General features: G+C 39.5%; 1 protein-coding gene across 1 annotated transcript in view; it reads right to left on the reverse strand.

Annotated features, from left to right (window-relative positions):
* Nucleotides 1-664: 664 nt before the first annotated feature.
* The window catches only part of LOC119793246 (chemokine-like protein TAFA-2), a 132,162-nt gene continuing 113,283 nt past the window's right edge, over nt 665-19,543 (reverse strand). Inside the window, exon 6 of the mRNA XM_038300321.1 lies at nt 665-1,421. The gene's annotated coding sequence lies outside the window, so the exon portion shown is untranslated. The remainder of the gene's footprint in view (nt 1,422-19,543) is intronic.

Genomic DNA, 19,543 nt, shown 5'->3' on the forward strand with positions numbered 1-19,543 from the left:
GACACTTGGAATACATTGGACGAGCAGTATGGAGGAATATTGACACGTTTTTTGTGGACTTTTATGGACCTTTCTGCCTCGGGCGCCATAGACCTCCATTATTTGAATGTCAGCAGACAGCAAGAAGCCTCCCAGATCTCCAGATGCATTTGAGATATCAAAAAAAGTACTCCAGAGTGTTGTTCAGCATGGGGGTGAGTAGAAAATGAAGGCTAATCATGTTTTGGGTGTACTATTCCTTTAACATGATCTTCAACAATAAAAACAACTTCTGTGAGCTCTTCTGAAGGACAGAAGGTATATAATTTAACTAATAAAACTCCTATCTGATTAGCTGCGTCCCCACGCTGCAAAAACGATCTCAAAATGAGTAAAAATGTCTCATGTAAAAGAGCATTTTCTGAAAGAGCATGTAAAAAAGAGCATTTGCCAATGGAATGAGTATTTTTACTCTTAAAATAAGGTATATAGATATTATGCACTTGAAATAAGACAATGCAATTGTTTTTTCTCATTTTAATTGTAAATTGTCTTGTTCCATTGGCAAAGTGTCTCACTTAAATCCTTATTTAAAGAAAAAATGACTTAGTTAGATAACATTTTTTGCAGTGCATTTGTCCCCTGACTCTACGGGTTAGCACACAGACGGTGAAAACACACAAGCTTTAGCTACACCACCATCGTTTATTACTAATGTCATCACTTACACAGGCTAAAGAAGTGTCAGCGATAGTCACTTAAAGGTCATTAGCAAACCATACTTGAGTAACTAGTTAGAAACAGTTTTGGAAACACTGTCATCGTCCAGATGGAAACCAAATATTTGGAATTTACACACATCTTACCAAATAAGCTGAACTTTAAAGCAGCAATACAGGTTATAAGGAAACTAAATGTAGAAGAAATAGATTGTGAATAGATTCCATTTCCTTTCGGTAATGTTTGATCGGTGCCTTGTTTGAAGATGGCGAAGAGCTTAAGTATTCAGAGTATTTCTTTGAGTATTACATGTTATAAGTAAATGGAGAACCCGATAATCTGTTGGGTCATACGACACATTGATCCGTTGCCCCCCCACCCCCGAATAAAACGACCTTTGTGTTCGACCAGCCGCAGATGTTGAGTTTCTCATGAAATGAAAAAAATAGACAAAGTTAGTTTCTGTGTTCCACTACAAGCAGTACAATATCAGAGACTTCAACCTGTTGTCCAGTAAGGCTAATCATGGGGAGTCCTTTAAAAAAAGCAGAGCAGGAAGTTCAGTCCTCCTCATGACGACGTCCGTCAAGCTCACGAGGATTTCTTCAGTTCTTAAAAGCTTATTTCTAGTCCAGAATAAAAGATGTCTCTATTTACAGCCAGGTCCTTTGAATCATCCTCGTCTCCTTTTATGATCCGCCGGAACGCAGCGCAGGTTTCATCTGGAACAGGAGAAAAGAGCGAACAAATCAGAACCACAAATCAGCATAGAAGCAGGCGATAGTTAGAGGGAAACTACAATTCAACCTGGGAAGACAAGAACATTAAGAGAGATTTATGGAAAAATATTCAGCAGTCAGGACTTGGTGTAAGAAAAATGATGATGTAATAACTGAAGAGATGAGTTAGGATTGCTGTGGTGGAATGGAGGCTAAAGCTTTTTTTTTTTTTGTTGCGTGTTTCTTTCAAATCTTCATTCACAAAACATGTATAAATGCAACAATAAGGAAAGGAAATGAGCTCCATGTTGCAGCTGCATCAAAAAAGACTTAAAGAAGCTCAATAAGCAAGTAAAGAAGGTCTGCTCTGTTCTGGAAACTCTTCTAGAACCTGTAGAGATGTTTTTATAAAGAAGAACATCAGAGAAAAGCGTCAGTCAGTCGTAAAACTCCAGAGTTTCTGCAGTCAGAGGATTCAAAAAAATCCTTTCTGCCTCAGCCGCCCAGATTAAGGTTCTGGAGGGAGAAGTTCTCTGAAGCAGAGATGGGAAGTAACGAAGTACAAATACTTCGTTACTGTACTCAAGTAGATTTTTCTGATATTTTTACTTTACTTTACTACTTATTTTTATGGCGACTTTTTACTTCTACTCCTTATATTTTTACACAAATATCTGTACTTTCTACTCCTTACATTTTAAAAAATTGGCTCGTTACTTTAGTTTTGAATCATTTCAATGGAGTTACCGTTATTATTTTTCATGTCATCAATACCAAATTCAATCTGATTGGATGGGAATCTACGTTGCATTTGACGCACCACTACAAGATGAATCGACAGATTCGGCAGTATTCATTGGCGGCAAATCATTGCAGCTTGGTGGTTGTGGCGTTAGCATAGTAGCATGGACGACGAGATGATTGAAAATGAACACAACGGAGATCTAGTCCTATTGGCAGACATCCATTTAAAATGTAGGCAACGGCATGAAAAAAGTAGTTTCTACTTTTACTTTTATACTTTAAGTAAATTTAAAAGCCTGTACTTTATTACTTTTACTTGAGTAAAGAAGTTTAATCAGTACTTCCACTTTTACCAGAGTATTTTTTTAACACAAGTATCTGTACTTTTACTCAAGTACGGAAAGTGAGTACTTTTGCCATCTCTGCTCTGAAGGCGATCCTCAGATTACTGTGAGTTTTTTTTATTGTTAGACATATTTTATTTATACTCTTACTTTGTTTGTGTTCCATGGGTTGTGTTCTGATGAACTATTATGATGTATAATGTGTGATTCATCTTTTATTAACTCTTGCTTAAGATCGTTCCAGATAAAGGCATGCAACGGACGGGTTGTGAAAGAGGCCTGAACATCCTCGATCACATGTTTCTTCTAAACAATTCATTGTAAAACAACCACATGCTTGTGGGAGAATTATCCTGCCATAATGCAAGAGCACATAATTTCAATTTGAGAAAAGAATTTAATCTCCTTGCACTCAAAACTTATAATATCAACACAATTGTGTTGATATTTACTCCTCTCGCTTGCCTCCTTCTCTTCGCGCACAAACCGCGCTCTGCTCGAGTCTCAGATACGCTCGCAAACCCGTAGGCTCTGCTTGCAGATTTTTTTTTTGCTCTCTCTCAGATTGGATCGGATCGTCGCCTAGCAACCTTTCCAGCCAATAGCACGACAGCCTCAGAAAGGGTGCGCTTGTCTAACTCTACTGAGTTACCTTACTCAGTAGTTACCTTACCGACAATAAAATGGCTTTTTAATTTAAAAGCTATCCATTTTCAGACGTGACGTGATGTGAACAGAGAACTCCCGCCTCAGAGTTGCTTGTCAGACAAAAAAAAAAAAAAAGTTTGCTAGTCAGATGAAGTTAAGTGACTTTTCATTGGTGATTCTTGAATCGCCCTTTATTATTTCCTTTTTTTATTTTCCTGATTGTTGTTGTTTTTCAGCTTCTTATTTTAATAGCTTTTAAATTAAAAAGCCAATTTATTGTCGGTAAGGTTTATCACAGGCACACTCAGTAGAGTTAGACAAGCGCACCCTTTCCGAGGCTGTCGTTCTATTGGCTGGAAAGGTTGCTAGGCGACGATCCGATCCAATCAGAGAGAGAGCAAAAAAAATCTGCAAGCAGAGCCTACGGGTTTGCGAGCGTAACTGAGACTCGAGCAGAGCGCGGTTTGAGCGCGAAGAGAAGGAGGCAAGCGAGGGGAGAAAATATCTGTGCAAGAAGCATTAAATCTGAGAGAAGAAACAAAGATTTGAGAGAGAAGAGAAAAGATTTGAGAGAGAGCGCATGTTTGGAGTGTGAGCATTATAAGTTTTGAGTGCAAGAAGATGAAATTCTTTTCTCAAACTGAAATTATGTGCTCTTGCATTATGGCAGGATAATTCTCCCATACAGCTTTGTTTTAACATATGTGCTGAGGTTTAAAGTAAGATCCTTTTGTTTCCCTTTCCCTTTAGTTAAACCTCAGCTGGTGTAATTAGGGACATCCCCTTTTCTTCAATAAATAGCAAGGAGAAAGCTGAAGACTGCAGAGTGGGGTGGAGATGGTAAACTCTGCAGTCTCCTTCCTACTCTCCTCGCGAGTAACTAAATTAACTGTCTTTGTGCCTTCTTTCTTTCCCTGTATGTATGTTTTAGGTGCTTAGACCTTCCATTAATTATTTTATTTCTTTGATCCCACAGCAGTGGACCAAGTGGACCTGCCGCCTTGCCAGACGCCTGCGGCTCCAGCAGGACGTGTCGCTGACTAACCTCCCACTGAGGCGAGACTCATCACACAATATCTTATTTCTGAGAAGAAAAAAAAACTTCAAAAAGAGTTTTAAATTTGTAATAAGTACTTTGAATTTTAATTTATTGGAAAACTTGACATTTGTACTCATAAATGTTTAATTTCAAGTGATAAAAATGTATTGAAAAATTAAACTTGTATGTGAAAATATGTAATTTGTAGCTGTAAATTTGATTTGCGCTTGCAGGTTTGCTAATTGGATTAGTACATTTGTAATTTATATTACTTAATTTGTGCTTGTACTTCTGTTGCTGCAAAGTTGTAACTTTAAAACTTATTTTGGTAACAGCTAAACTTGTTTTCTCACCGATGCAACATCTGAAGCCACATGTATGTGGGAGCTGACAACAAGGAACTACGGCAGAAACAATTAATCGTGATTAATCGATTATTCAAGTAATCATCAACTAATTTAGTGATCAATTGATCGTTAACTGGAGTATAGAGACTCTAAAACATGCATTTAGCTGACAGAACGACCCACTTACAGCAGGAATTATATCAAAATTGTAGGAAAAAAAAATATGAAAACATTTTGCATTTAACATAAAAATAAAAGTTTTTTTTGCCAATCTGCTCTATAATCCAGAACTCCTCAAGTGAAAAAGTTTTCGTTTCACCGGTTCTAATTTAATAAAAAATCTTTAAGGAACCTTTGGCTATCCGATTATTAATCGATTCATCATAAAAATAATCTACAGATTAAACAGTTTGCTAAATAGTCGTTAGTTGCAGCTTTACAAGGAACAAATACAAATCTTAAATACATTCAAATATCATAACCTACATTTACATATTCAGACACTCGTTCACACATTTACATTGAGCGTTATCTTACCCCATATAGAAAACTATCATCTGAAAACATTGGAAAAGGAAAATATAAAAAAAATTATTGAGGTAATTAGAGATTTGAGCTATTAATCCAGATGGATTAACTCGGAGGGATGATGGCTGTTTGCTTCAGACCGCAGGACGGCTGCAAAGGAAGAAACGATGAGAGCAGGTGTCTGTTTTTGCTACACATTACTGATTTGGAACAGTATTAAACACAAGTTTGTGCTGCTTAATTATTCCACCTTTTATGTGAGAAATTATGTGAAATATTCCCTGCACTGTAATTTACATAAGTTTAGATGTGATTTGTGTTCAGATTTCAGCAGCTGATCTGCAGCAGTTGCTAGGGTACCAGGAGTAGTTCTGTTACTAAGCCATCATGCAGCTTTCAACAGTCAATCCATCAAAGTTTTCCTTCATTTTTCACTCTCCTGTTTGGGGCTCAAGTGTTTTAGGAAAGAATTTACCTTTTCGAAGTTTGGGGGCGTGGTCTGTGTGTCTGGTCACCTTATAAGGAGACTAAACCTATAATACTGTCTCTGAAGCAGAGGTGAGAACACATTATTGGTTCAACTACGTCTCTGGTCTTTATCCTAAAGTAGCGAAAATGTTAAATGTAAATATTTAACCATGTTTGCTCTTTTGATAACAGTATTTATTAGCCTGGTGAGACCATCCTGATCTCGCGAGCTTTTATGGTTTCACTCGCTAATCAGTCTGGAGACTCTCCGTTAAAGAAAATTTGGAGCCGTTCACCAAACGAACGTCCAATCAGCGTTGGCTTTGAGGCGGGTTGAGGTGTGACGCAACGAGAAGCGCGACAGTTCAGTCTAAAGAACATGGCGGCTTCAGCCGATGAAACTAGCGTTAGCGTGGCTATCGAGCAAGTTTTATCGGAATTACAGAGTATTTCTTCACTGAAAGAAGAGCAAAACACTGCTCTGGAGGCTTTTCTCAGAGGAAAAGATGTTTTTGCTCTTCTCCCGACTGGTTTCGGCAAGAGTTTGATCTATCAATTGGCTCCTCTTTGTCGTCGCTCTGTTAGTACGTCATATGCTTCGTTGATCTGATTGGTTTATTTGGCCCGTCTATCACCAACATAGGCCAATCAGCTAACCAGTATTTTCGCCCCTTCCCAAAATTACTTCAACGGAAGGTTTCCAGATGGATATGCGGAGCAAATCCATCTGGCGGAGTCAGGTTAGGTATTAATATCAACTACAGATAAAACAAGTGCAATTAAACATTTGCTAATAAGACAAATTTAGCTAAAGTTAGCTATCTCGGCCACCAATCATTCTTTATGCTACTTTAAACGTCCAACAATGTCCGTCTCCATCTGTGATTCTCTTTTTGCATGTTTTGCGTATAATATTTCCTTTTTTGAGTACTTTTCAATTAATGTGCCAGAAGGAATTTCGTCCAGGAAGCACATTTACAATTTTTTCCAGAAAAATCAGGTTGATTTGATTACCTGTGCTGCAGCTAACGCACACCTATGTACAGAGTGTTTAAAGCTCTGCATTTGTTATATAGGATGAGTAATATGAGTTCAGTAATATGAGTTTTACTAAAATTTGTTTCAATGTTTAGATATTGGCTTAAATCATGTATTTTTTAACAGTTTCGTGTCACAATCAATTCACTGCTGTGAAACTCGGAGTCCAGTTTCTGGGCATTTTTTCAAGGTTAGGTCTAATTTAATTAATTAATGATTCCAGTCTGACTTGAGAACAAGTCCTGTGACTTGACTCCCCACCTCTGTTTTCAAAGCTTAGAGTGGCTCAGGTTATCCTGAGCTATCGCTAAAGTTATGCTGCTATAGGCTTAGACTGCTGGAGGACATAGGGACCCCTTTTCCTCATTAGACTTCATTCCATATCTATTCCCGCATCCTACAATATTATATCTATACATCCAACTCTATGTTCTCAGCTAGCACAGGATGAGGGCCTCATCTTTGATCCGTTGCACCGGTGTTGTGCTGCATTAGGCTCCCAGAGGGATTTGTTACTCCACTTAATTCATAGTGTAGCTTCTGCCGGGAGAGCAGAGTCTTTTTATGCTTTCTTCCTCTTACTTAACAGACACCAGAATTGTTTCTGAAATGTTCCGAAAAGACTTAAAAGCACTTCAGTGTAGATCTGCTGAACTTTATATTTTTAAGATAAACTTCATCCGTTGTTTATTTCAGTTCATTTATGATCAGTTTCATATGAAGAAATCCACCAACTGAATGATGAATTATGAAACTATGATTGTTCCTCGGTCCAGAAATATAAAGCATCGCTGCTTCCAGGTCTAGTCTCTTACACCCTCAGGGGGTATAAATAAATTTCTGCCTGACAAAAACACACAAAAGTAAATAACTTATAGCCTCACAGCTATTAGATTTAAGAAGAAACTTTTGGTACGTCTGTAAAGGTAAGATGTCATAGAATGGTTTTCTGGTGTCAGCACCATTGTAGCTTTGACCCTGCCTGAAATATTAGGGACAAAATGCAAAATATTTTGCATTTTTTGAACCTCGCCAAAATTTCCTTTGAAATAAACATTGCAAAACACTACCAAAATATTATTTATAGCACAAAAAAGTAGTACAGACTTTTAAATCTAAATGTTGTGTAAAAATATACCAAATTTGGACTCAATCAGATGAATCATATTTATTTTAGAATGGTATTAGTGAGAAATTTCTTAGGCCATTTTGGCACTTTTATCCAAAAATGTCACCAAACTGTGCCAAATGTGTTTTTACATCAATACTGGGGGTTTGTTAAAATTACGAGGTCACGTAGCAGCTGGACCCGCCGGTGGGTCCGTAGGGTTCTAGGGGTTAAGTGGAGTAAAGACACAGTAAACGACGCTGAGGATCTAAACTCTGTCAGGATGCTTTCCTGCTGCACTTTCCTCCAGCCTCACTCAGCCTGGAACCAGAGTCAGAATCGGGTACATCTGATAATATAATTATCTTAAATGACATAATTACATGAAGCATCAGAAACTGGACATATGTAAATGTGTTTAATGGGTTTTAAGTAAGTTAAAAATAACTATGTGTTAGTTTAGTAACGTTCAGACAATGTTGGTTGTTCAGGGAATTACATTTTTCTGAAGATTTCATCCAGACAGAACTCTAGTTTCCCCCACGGCAGATTCTGCAGCATTGAATTAACACTGAAAGAGTTAAATCAACACCAATCCACGATTAATTAGTGTTAAATGAACTCTTTCCATAGTGTTAACTCACTCCAGCTGCTGTTGGAATAACTCTGAAAGAGTCAATGAACTTTGAGCTACAGATTTACTTTTATGATTCTTTTTTGAATTTTTATGATTCTTCTTAAAAAATTTTAATTGAGAATCAATATTAGGTGGAATTAAAACAGAAACTCTGGGATCTTTGGTTATGTTTAGTTTTTCAGTTACGCTTGGATTTGGTATTCTGTTTTCCCTGTTAAGAATTATATCATGTTTTCAATTAATTATTATTTTTCCTAATCCTGTTTGGTGGTTTTTCAGTATCTTCGGTCTTCTATCCTCTAGATTTCCTCTTTGTTAATCTTTGTTTTCTAGTCATTAGTCTTATTTCCTTCTGCTGTTCCCTCCTTGTTGCCCCTCCCCTTTCCCCTTCAGCTGCTCCTGTCCACACCTGCTCCCAATTAGCTAATCGCTCCATTCATTGTTCTGTCTCCCATATAAAAGTTCCTCATTGCTTCATCTGCTTCACTCCTCATGTGTGTTTTCTCCCTGCCGTCTCCTAGTTTTATTTATTATTTCTGCCATCTATCTTTAAGTTAATCTTTAAAGAAATAATTTCTGAATATTCATTTTTGCCTTTGGGTCCTCAGCTAACTTCCATTAAACTTCACCCAATTAAAGTTAGAGCCACATTTTTACTGGTTAGCAATGACCAGAAATGCAGTAAACAGAATGTGATCCATGAAACACAATTTAAAAAGAATTCATGATGTGAAAAAAATAAGATTTGAGAAAAATAATACATAAAAACAATAATAAAAGCTAAGAAAACTGAAAATTTATTTATTTAAAAAAATATTATTTTTATTTCTTTTTTTTAATTTTCCATTATAGTTTTTCTTTTTTTTTTCCAAATATCCATTTACAAAAACCTGTTCTTTTGTATTGAAAGAATAATGGAACTAAAAATCCTCCATAGCAGCCGTCATGCTGAGCATGTGCAGGTGTTAAATGTTCTCGCTACCAAATAGTCCGCGGTCAACAGTCAGTTGGAGGCATTATAGCAAATTGGAAGGAAGAAGGAAAAAAGCATGTTGGCCTTGAAGCAGAAGCGGATTTTTAATGGCAGATGGGGGTCAGAGGATGCTGAGGTCTATCAGAAACAGATGAGATAGAGTTTCTATACATCCAGGCTTCATGTGGCCTTCAGGATCATGCAGAGAGGAGGTTTTATCCCTTTCAGGACAAGGAAGCTGGCCAGAGTTAGAATGATGGATGGAGTTAAACATGGGAGAAATCATAGGTGGATGAAATACTTGGATGTTCACCTTCCACCTGAACAGAGACCATAAATATACAGTGTTGGGCACTGTAACTATTGCTTTCTCGCCCCCGTAACCCTCACCACCCAGCCCCCACCTTCTCGCCGTGTGTTTCCAAAGCCAGCTGAACAGAGCGGACGACAAAGACAACAACCTGCAGGGAGTTTCGCATTTATTGCAACTCAACGTAAATGACATCAGGGGGGAACGCCATGTGAAGTTTTTTAACAGGGCATTCAGATCTGGTGAAATTAATAACTGGGGATCTCTAATTCTGAAATCCTGTGTGTTTGGGTTGTTATAGATACCGCAACATCTATCTATCCATTCTATCTATCTAGATCTATACTCTGTGTGTGACATAAAATATGGATCTCCATCCCTGCCACAAAGGCCATCAAATAATGTTTAAAATAAAAAATACAGTAGGTTAAAAAGGCAGAGTATCTATCTATCCATCCATCCATCCATCCATCCATCCCCCTTTCATTTGATCCTTCACGCTCTCCATAGTTCCCCTGTGGCGCGAGCACAGGGCGACTGTTCCGCGCCTTTAGGGAGCATGCGCGTTTCCTGTCGCTTGCGCGGTGAATCGTGCCGCCTGCGCTGTGCGGAGATGCAGAGGAAACCGTATCTGATGGGGAAACGCAGTTCGACGTAACACTGGTATTTCCATCTTGAAAACGTTGTTTTGCTGCTGGAGCCCTCCTGACGTTGACACCCGCCAGCAGAAACACCCACCTACCCAACTGACAGACGGAATCTCGCTATACATCAGCCATTCTCATCCTCCCCTCTCTCATGACAAGGCGCGCACCTCTGGATGACCTAAAAATAATCTTTAATATCTCTTAAACAAAAGTAGCACAAACAATATTTTTTTTCTGCACAAATCTTCACTAACGTTGCACTAACCATTCAGTCTATTTGCAGAGTTTTTTGACGTGGGTGGGGTGTCAGCTTCACGCAGCTGCGCACGAGTCCTAGCATGAAAAAAGGTTCATTGTGTGACCTGAGTAACGCGCAGTAACGGGGTGTCTGCAATGGTAACTGCGTTATAGTTACAGTCAAAGTAATTAGTTAGATTACTCGTTACTAAAACAAGGTAACGGCGTTAGTAACGCCGTTACTTTCAACGCCGTTAGTCCCATCACTGTACATATAAAGCCTGAGGTACAAGGTAGTGAGATAAATGAATTCACTTTTAATTGATAGAACTGCCTCCTTAAAGCTATAGTGGAGGATGTTGTTTATCCGGGTGGATCGTCAAAATACAGGGACAGCACTCAATTCTATTCAGTGTATTTCTATAGCTCCGATTCACATCATGTCATCTCAGGTCACTTTCCAGTTCACCAGATCATCCAGTCAGATTGATTCAAAGTTTTCTATCTAAGGAAAACCAGCTGATTGCATCGACTCATTGACTCTTCAGCAATCCCTCACACTAAGCATGCTTGTAGCGACAGTGGAGAGGAAAAACTCCCTTTGAACAGGAAGAAATCTCCAGCAGAACCAGGCTCAGTGTGAGCGGCCATCTGCTGAGGCTGACTGGGGTTCAAGGAGACAGAAGCAGACATAGAAAAAGAAGCATAGACATAAAAGCAGAGATCCCAAGTCTCCTTAAGTCTCCCTGATATTGATTGTTGTTCACTGATGCCTACGGGTCGGATAAATTATCCTAGATTTTAGACAATGCGAGGTGGTGTTATTTTAATGCGAGTAAGAGCATGCTGGCAGTACAATAATTCATCCATCATGTGCGGATCAGAACTACTTAGATTGCATAGGCACAACAAGAGAGGGGGGGTGTGGGGAGGAGGTTGCTGTATCTGACCAAAGCGATGCTCTGATCAACCAGCGTTCCAGGCAACTGGCTGTCAGAGAGTGCTCTGATTGGTTAAGTCAGAAAAATAAGCAACAAGTTTGGGTTCACTCTCTGACAGTCACCTAGTTGCCACTCAAAGCTGCACATCCTGTGAGGTTGCAAAGGTTGGATCCTCCAGTAAGAACGGAAATATGAGACTCATTTTACAGCAGAATATACTAAAGCAGGGGTCACCAACATGGTGCCCGCGGGGACCAAGGGGCCCTCAAGGACCACAAGGGGGCCCTTAGAGTCTTCTGAAAATAGAACAACTCAGCATTGAGCTACGTTTGAAATGTCACTGTCTTCTGTTGCTCTTCTTTTTTTGATTGGTTTATAGAACATTTTATCATTTAATCATATATGGCAGATTTCAAAATGTAAATGTCTAAAATTAAATTATAAATTTAAAGAAACGATAAAGGTATGTTTATGATGTATGAAGTTTAGGTGAACGTTGACCCTTGCCATTCATAGGTCAGTATTGGTAGCCCTTCCTGTGACTCATTGGCCCTGAATTAGCCCTCAGCTGTAAAAAGGTTGGTGACCGCTGTACTAAAGTATGTCCATGTTTAAAGAAGGTGAAGTGTGTGTCAAATGGGCACGGTGCGGGTTGGTTGTCTTTGGTTTGAGGGGGGTGTTCGGGGGTGTTCGATAAGCATCACCCTGAAATTAGTTTTTGGACCTTGTGATGTCTGCAAAAGGCAACTAGCTCCAGTGGAAGTTGCTGGGCAGTTGGCTGCCATTCGGCTGGCCTTTGACTAGGAAGGGCCATTTTGAATGGCTGCTACTGTAAGTGGTCCTCCTAACTGTCAATCATTCTGGTGCTATGTTTACGTAAGGTTGCCCTTCCTGCTCGTCTCCATTTTCTCTTACCAGTAGTGAGTCTGACATGGAGGAAAAATTGCAAATCTTCTTTTGGAAACTAATCTTGTATGAGCGATGCAAGCAGCAACTTTTAAACAGAGCGCGCACGAAGAGACGCACGTGTTTAATAGGTGTTCCCTCTCTGGAGCGGGTACAGGGTAGCCTGACGTAGTCCTACTCAATTCTAGTCAGAATATGAGTCTGATGCTGCTCCATAGAGCTGTGATTATGGGGCGTGTTTCGAACGAACCAGGAAAAAAAATACCTCTGCGCTCAATTGGATAGACCTACAACCAATAAGAGCAACGGAGTGCATGACGTATGTTAAGCAACGCATAGTTGTTGTCAACAAAAATCAAAGCGTGCAGTTTCACGCCTAGAATAAGAAGATGAGCCTTGATCGCGTTTCTCTGTTCCTCTTTTAAAATTAATTTGCTGTCGATATCTTCTAGAACAGACCTAATAGCAGAATCTACTCACCTCAACTCTCCGGCGGCAGCCATTGTTGTTGTCACCCATGCACGCTTTGGTCACATGGTTGATTACGTTACTGTTGATCATCTGTCCATCATAGTATAAAGCCCGCCCTGACAATTTGATTGGATCGCCTGACAGTGGGCGATTATACTCGCGCTACTATGGAGCAGAGCCAGACCGAACTTCCCGACCTCAAACCTTGTGGGCGGGACTAAGTTCGGAATGACACCTAGGCTAGGTACAGGGTTGTGCATGTGGGTCTTTTCAAAGATTCACAAAAATGCTCCACCGTACCTTTCAGTGTTGCCAACTCAGCGATTTTTGTCGCTATATTTAGCGACTTTTCAGACCCCTATTTTTCAAAAAAGCGACTAGCGACAAATCTGGCGACTTTTTACGGTGTCACTGGCGGCTTTTGGAGACTCTTACGTGAAAGCGCGTATCGTTCTCTTGTCCTTCAGCGGCAGCTGCTGCCGTGGGGCGCCTCCCCCATCCCAACCCCGTTCTCCCACAGGAGTCCCTCTCAGCGCCGCAGTCAGAGCCGCAGGATGTTTACCCTCAGCGTCCAGACTGCAAAAGAAGCGCGCATGCGCCGGGATTGACGGCGCAAATTGATCATGCGGTGCCGCTCCGCCCTGACTTACGTTCAAGGCGGGAGCGAGTGGGATGTAAATGTAAAATGTTATTTGGTCTAAATATATATTGTTTAGTAAAGTGAGTAAAAACACTATTATTTCTCCCACAGCATCAATAACATGCACATCACTTCCTGTGGCAGATTATGCAAATTAGGCGATGACGTCATTTAGCGACTTCTAGCAACTTTTAGCACAGCCAATAGCTACTTTCCTTACTGAGGAGTTGGCTACACTGGTACCTTTAAGCTTAACTGTTTTTTTCCACCTGTCAAGCTAGTTTAATGTTACCTTTTTTAACATAGAAAGTATTCATAAATCAGAGCTTCTTTGTTCTTTTTCTATGTCTGCTTCTGTCTCCTTTAACCCCAGTCGGCCTCAGCAGATGGACGCTCACACTGAGCCTGGTTCTGCTGGAGTTTCTTCTTGTTAAAAGGGAGTTTTTTCCATTCCACATGCTGCATAAATGCTCCATTTAAGGGATTATTTGTCAGTGACAAAGTGTAAGTCAATATCTACTGTCTCTAAACGCTATAGGAGGAGCAAATCCTACAATGTCAAAGAGTCGATGCAATCAGCTGGTTTTACCTTTGACTGGATGATCTGCTTGAATTGTTTCTGTAAAGAGTTAATAGATGACATGTGTAGGAATAAACTGAATTCAATGCCTCAATTGAAATATCATAGTTATGATTTTATTTTCAACTGTCAGAAACAGGCTTCCATATTTTCCAGAATAAATCCCAGTCTAAAGAAAACATCTGAAGGACGTCAGGACTGTTGCAAAGCAGCTAGTGATCAAATAATTAAAGCAGCAGACGTCTAAACAGAGGAAACATGAGTTACAGATTGGAAATATTCTTCAAACTTTAATGTATTCATAGAGGGTAAGGTATGGATCTCCTCTCATGTGGCTGTTTTTCCATTTAGCATAAAAGCAGGGAGCTGGGTTTGCATTAACATCTCCAGCCTTTTGGAGCTGTCAGATACTTGGGAAGACCTCCGTTCTCCTTGAGATTAAATTGCCTGTCATGAAGCTGGGTGGCTGACTGGCAGCTCCTCTGCTCCTATAAAAGTACAGGCTGCAAAAAAAGACTCTTGAAGAGCATAAAGAAACAACCTTCGTAACAACGTCCGCTATCTATTCCAGTCAGCTGTCAGAGGAGGCGTGGGTTTGACGGACTGCAGGAAGCCATCGCCGGACTGGGAAGCCTCCATTATTCACGGCCAACTCGTGATCGGAAACAGACATCTGTGACAACCCCGCTTATATTAATTCACAAATGGGTTGTTTGAGTGCATAATGTCAAATGAGTCACCCTCAACTAGAAACAAAAACAAGCCGGGAGCCGTCAGGCCGTCGCTTCTCAAGGAAAACCTGTAAAAAAAACGAGGGTTTCCACAAAAACTGTCAGCGACTCTCTGCTGCTGGGATTAATGCGGCACTAATTTCAGGTTGAAAAGATAAAGAGCTTAGAAAGGAACATTTCTCCAGAGATCAATCACTTTTAAGGGGGGGGGGGGGACGTGTCTGAAACAATGCTAAAAATAAAGTAAAACCAAGTCCTCCCTAGGTGTTGGTTTGTTTAATTGGTAGATGACAAGTGCTAATTTAACCGGCAAAGCATTCATTTCCATTCGGCGCCTGAAGTGAGCGCGGCTGAGAGATTTAACACAGCAGGTGCAGAGATTGTGTTTGTGTAATTCAGCTGTGTAATTGGCGCACCGCCGCGGCGGCGTCCTCCTCAGCAATATGCTTTGTGTTAGAGCTGCTATGTCTGGGCTGTTCATCATATGGTTAGAATTCAGCCAGTAGAAACACAGCAGAGAGAAAACTTCCATCACTCAGTGGGTTCAGACTTTAGGGGTCATTTCTGCCACAGGTCAGCAGTGTTTGCTGAGAAAATGCACAAGTAGAATGTGGCTCTTTATTCTGTTCATTCAGCTCTAAGTAACTATATTAATTTGTTAAATTTAAGTTATCTAAGGCTGTTTTTCAATTCACAAGAACATGAGTACGGTCTCCTGTTCTCACCAACTACGTTCTTGACTGGACTCTGGGAGAACAGGAGCACGCAGCATAGATCTGGGTCAATTAGAACAGAAGCGCATTGATGACACATTCAAAGATAGTCTAGAGCTGCAATTCACCTCCTGTCATTAATAGTCTCTAGTAGGGTTGTCAAAAGTATTGATACTCAAAAAAGTATTGATACTCAAAAAAGTATCGATACTGAAACGTTGTATCCGGATACAATACTCATTTTCCAAAGTATCGATACAGCCATCTAAAGTGCAGAATAGTGGAAAATGCACTTTCTGAACACTGTGTGATTGAATCATTCTGTGCATTTTTCAGTTTCAGACTTTTTTTGTAAGCGGTGCAGCTGCTGAGAATTATTTTTCTTAACTGGTTTGGCCAGTGTCATTGTTATGTGTGCAAAGCTTAGCCAAGGAAGGAACATGCACAGCATACAACCTCAAAATATTGTTATTATTGTTTTTTTATTTATTTCTTGTATTTTTTTTAGTAATGAAAATATTTCTGTTGAATTTTAGTCTTTGTTTTTATTCTTGTGGTATCGTAAAGGGTATCGAGTATCGAATATTTTACTTAGTATCGATATCGAGTTGAAAAGTTTAGTATTGTGACAACACTAATCTCTAGATAATTATAAATTATGTGGGGGAATAATAATGAACGCAGTCAGATAAACACAAATCAAATGAACATTTTAACAAATAAAACCAAAGAATCTCCATCAGAGTCAGCGGTCCTTCACAGACGGCTATGCAGAGAGAGGGCTGCTGTGGACGGGCTAACGTTAGCCCCGGCCGCTGCGGACGGGCTGACGTTAGCCCCGGCCGCTGCAGACGCGTTAACGTTAGCCCTGGCCGCTACAGACGCGTTAACGTTAGCCCTGGCCGCTACAGACGCTCTAACGTTAGCCCTGGCCGCTGCAGACGGGTTAACATTAGCCCAGGCCACTACAGACGGGCTAACATTAGCCCTGGCCGCTACAGATGGGTTAACGTTAGCCCTGGCCGCTACAGATGGGTTAACGTTAGCCCTGGCCGCTACAGATGGGTTAACGTTAGCCCTGGCCGCTGCGGACGGGTTAACATTACTCCTGGCCACTACAGACGGGCTAACGTTAGCCCTGGCCGCTGCGGACGGGTTAACATTACTCCTGGCCACTACAGACGGGCTAACGTTAGCCCCGGCCGCTGCGGACGGGCTGACGTTAGCCCCGGCCGCTGCGGACGGGCTGACGTTAGCCCCGGCCGCTGCGGACGGGCTGACGTTAGCCCCGGCCGCTGCAGACGGGCTGACGTTAGCCCCGGCCGCTGCGGACGGGCGAACGTTAGCCCTGGCCGCTACAGATGGGTTAACGTTAGCCCTGGCTGCTGCGGACGGGTTAACATTAGACCTAGGTGCTGCAGACAAATGCAGAAAAATTTTCTTGAAATGTACTTTTATCGAGCAACGGCAACAGAAAAGATAACTTTTAACTTAATACTGTTAAGTATTAAGGCTGTACTAGTGCTAAGGATGATGACATTTCACAAGGACATGAGGACGCACAAGTACATAGATTGAGAAACAGCCTCTGTTGGACGTCAAACTTATAACCAAAATGGCCGCCGATGAGAAAGTAGCACAATAGCCTGTTTAGCTGCCCCTCTGCAAGTAAATTATTATTAAGTAATCATCATAATGCTAAATTTATTTTAATTTTAGCAGTCAGACTAAAATAAATAAATATCTAAAGAATAAAATGCTAATCCTCTGAATCGTTAACAATAGTTAGCATAGTACAGAGAGTCGTAATTTGAAACTTAATGTATTAGCCTTTAATTTAAGCAGCTAAATAGGATGATTTGCTAACAGAAGGAGTATATACAAACATAATCAGATATTATATGATGAAAATAATGATTATTTTTCTTATTTTAAAGATAAATAATTGAATCAATCTGCTCTAATCAATCAAATACTCTTATTTTGAGCAAAGTTGACTTAGATTTCAAAGCTTGCTGCTTAACAAAAATGATCAGCACAAAGATCAATAGATATCTGTCCTCATTTCACCACATTAGTGTAAAAACTGATTTGAAATAAATGAAATTTGTAAAGCTCGGTCTACCAAAAGAAAATAACATTTCAAAATTTAAATCAAGAAAATGAAAACATAAAAAAATTGATCGAAATAAACATTAATTGAAACTTTTCCATGATACACATTTTAAATGATCTTCAAAATCTGCTTTTATAATGAATAAATTCCATTTTTAGAATGTGTTTTGGCTTTAAGTAATAATGGGGTAAAATCCTCTCCATACATCTTTGAGGTCTGATTATGATAAAAAAAAAAAAAATGAACAGAAAAAAGAGAATAAATTATCTAAACTACAAACCAGATATGACAATAATTCTGCTATCAAGACAAACTGCTGCAGATGAAACTAAACATTTAGAGACATAAAAACTAAGATGAGTAAATTAAAGACGTTTAAACTCTGCAGTTTTCTTTCCTTTCTTTGTTTCCCCTCAGGTGCTAAGCTAACAGTATTATTCCTCTTCAAACTTTCATTTCTTTCCTCTATTTGAGGCTTTAAATGCAGAAAATTCCTGGAATCCCAGCTTAGCTGTAAGCATTTTAAATGTGAAACATGATGAAGTTGCAGTTTTTCACTTCAGAGTCATGAAGGTGAGAATAGCTGAAGGATCCAACGTTACGTCGTGTTGTTTTATTTATTTCCTCAGCAGAGGAACAAAGTGCGACCTCCAGCTGTTTGAAGACTTGAAAGTAAAAGAAATGGCGTCTCTAGTTGAGTTTAAATGAGTGAAACTTAGATCATGCAGGCAATGGATCTTATGGACTCTTTTATTGCTTCAGGAGTTTCACTGCAGAGAACTCAGCCTGGTATTTATGGGGTGAATTTTGTTCCATCATTGTGGCAAAGGAAGAGCATGTTTTCTAACAGGAAATTTGAAAATAATTGTTTAGAAAACATGCAAATAGAAACGGATGAACGGGTCCCCCCCTTTGGAATGGGGGTCGTTTGGCTTCTTTGTTAGCCTGCAATGCCCCATACCTGTCTATGTCTCTGAAAGGGGGGGTCATTAGAGGGAACTAAAACCAGGCTTTGTTGGGCTGCTGGATAAAACCTGGAACTAAACGCTATTTCTGACATTTGGAATTGAAAATGTTTCCTGGATGGAAGAGAAACGTCTTTAAATTCGGAAAAAAAGTCCAGTGGATTGTTTTTTAACTTTTCTGGAGTGACTATGACCTGGATGACTGAGAATCTGAGAACCAGCATATTTTCCACAGTCAGTGCATTACCCTGACTTGAATCTAATCTAGAATATACTTCTGGATTTTTATCCTCATGGAGGTGAAAATAACAAATACAACAGATTTTAAGACAGATTAAAAAGTAAATTCAATTAAAGAAAAAAACAAAAACACATTGAGGAGCGTAATCCAGAACTAAGACTCAACCCAACTCCTGCCGGAAAAGATTATTTCACATTTTATATTAGTTTAATTTAAAGTATAAAATCCCTGATCCATATTATTATGCAAATGTTCTGTTTTACCGCGAAAGATTCATCCTGAGTTTATCAAAACCAAACATCTTTAGTCTATAGAACCTTTAAATAGAAATTTATGTTATAATTTAGCCCGAACACTTCTAGAGGTCTAAGGTGCTGAGAGCGGATCTCATCCATTTCACCACAGAGTTTTCTGACTCCACACTGACAGAAATAAAATAGAAAAAATCAAATATGAAAAAAAAATTGAAAAAGAACATTTTAAATAGTAAAATCTAATTAAAAAAAAAAGCAAAGCGCTTTTTATTAAGAATTGTTTTAAAGTTTTAGTTATAGATCATATCGATTTTATTTTTTTCATTTACAAAAACATGCTTTGTGCTGCAACAAAAAAATGAAGCAAAAATCACTCCATACATATAAAAAGCTAGCAAAGGAGTCATTTAGAAGTCGCTTTAACAACTAAAAGGGAGAATTTTTTCAGTTTTAATAGATGGCAGCATTACGGAAGAGGATTAGGGCCACTGAAAAAAAA

The sequence above is a fragment of the Cyprinodon tularosa genome, unplaced genomic scaffold (assembly GCF_016077235.1).
Source record: "Cyprinodon tularosa strain WSP-4 unplaced genomic scaffold, ASM1607723v1 ctg447, whole genome shotgun sequence".
Lineage (NCBI taxonomy): Eukaryota > Metazoa > Chordata > Actinopteri > Cyprinodontiformes > Cyprinodontidae > Cyprinodon > Cyprinodon tularosa.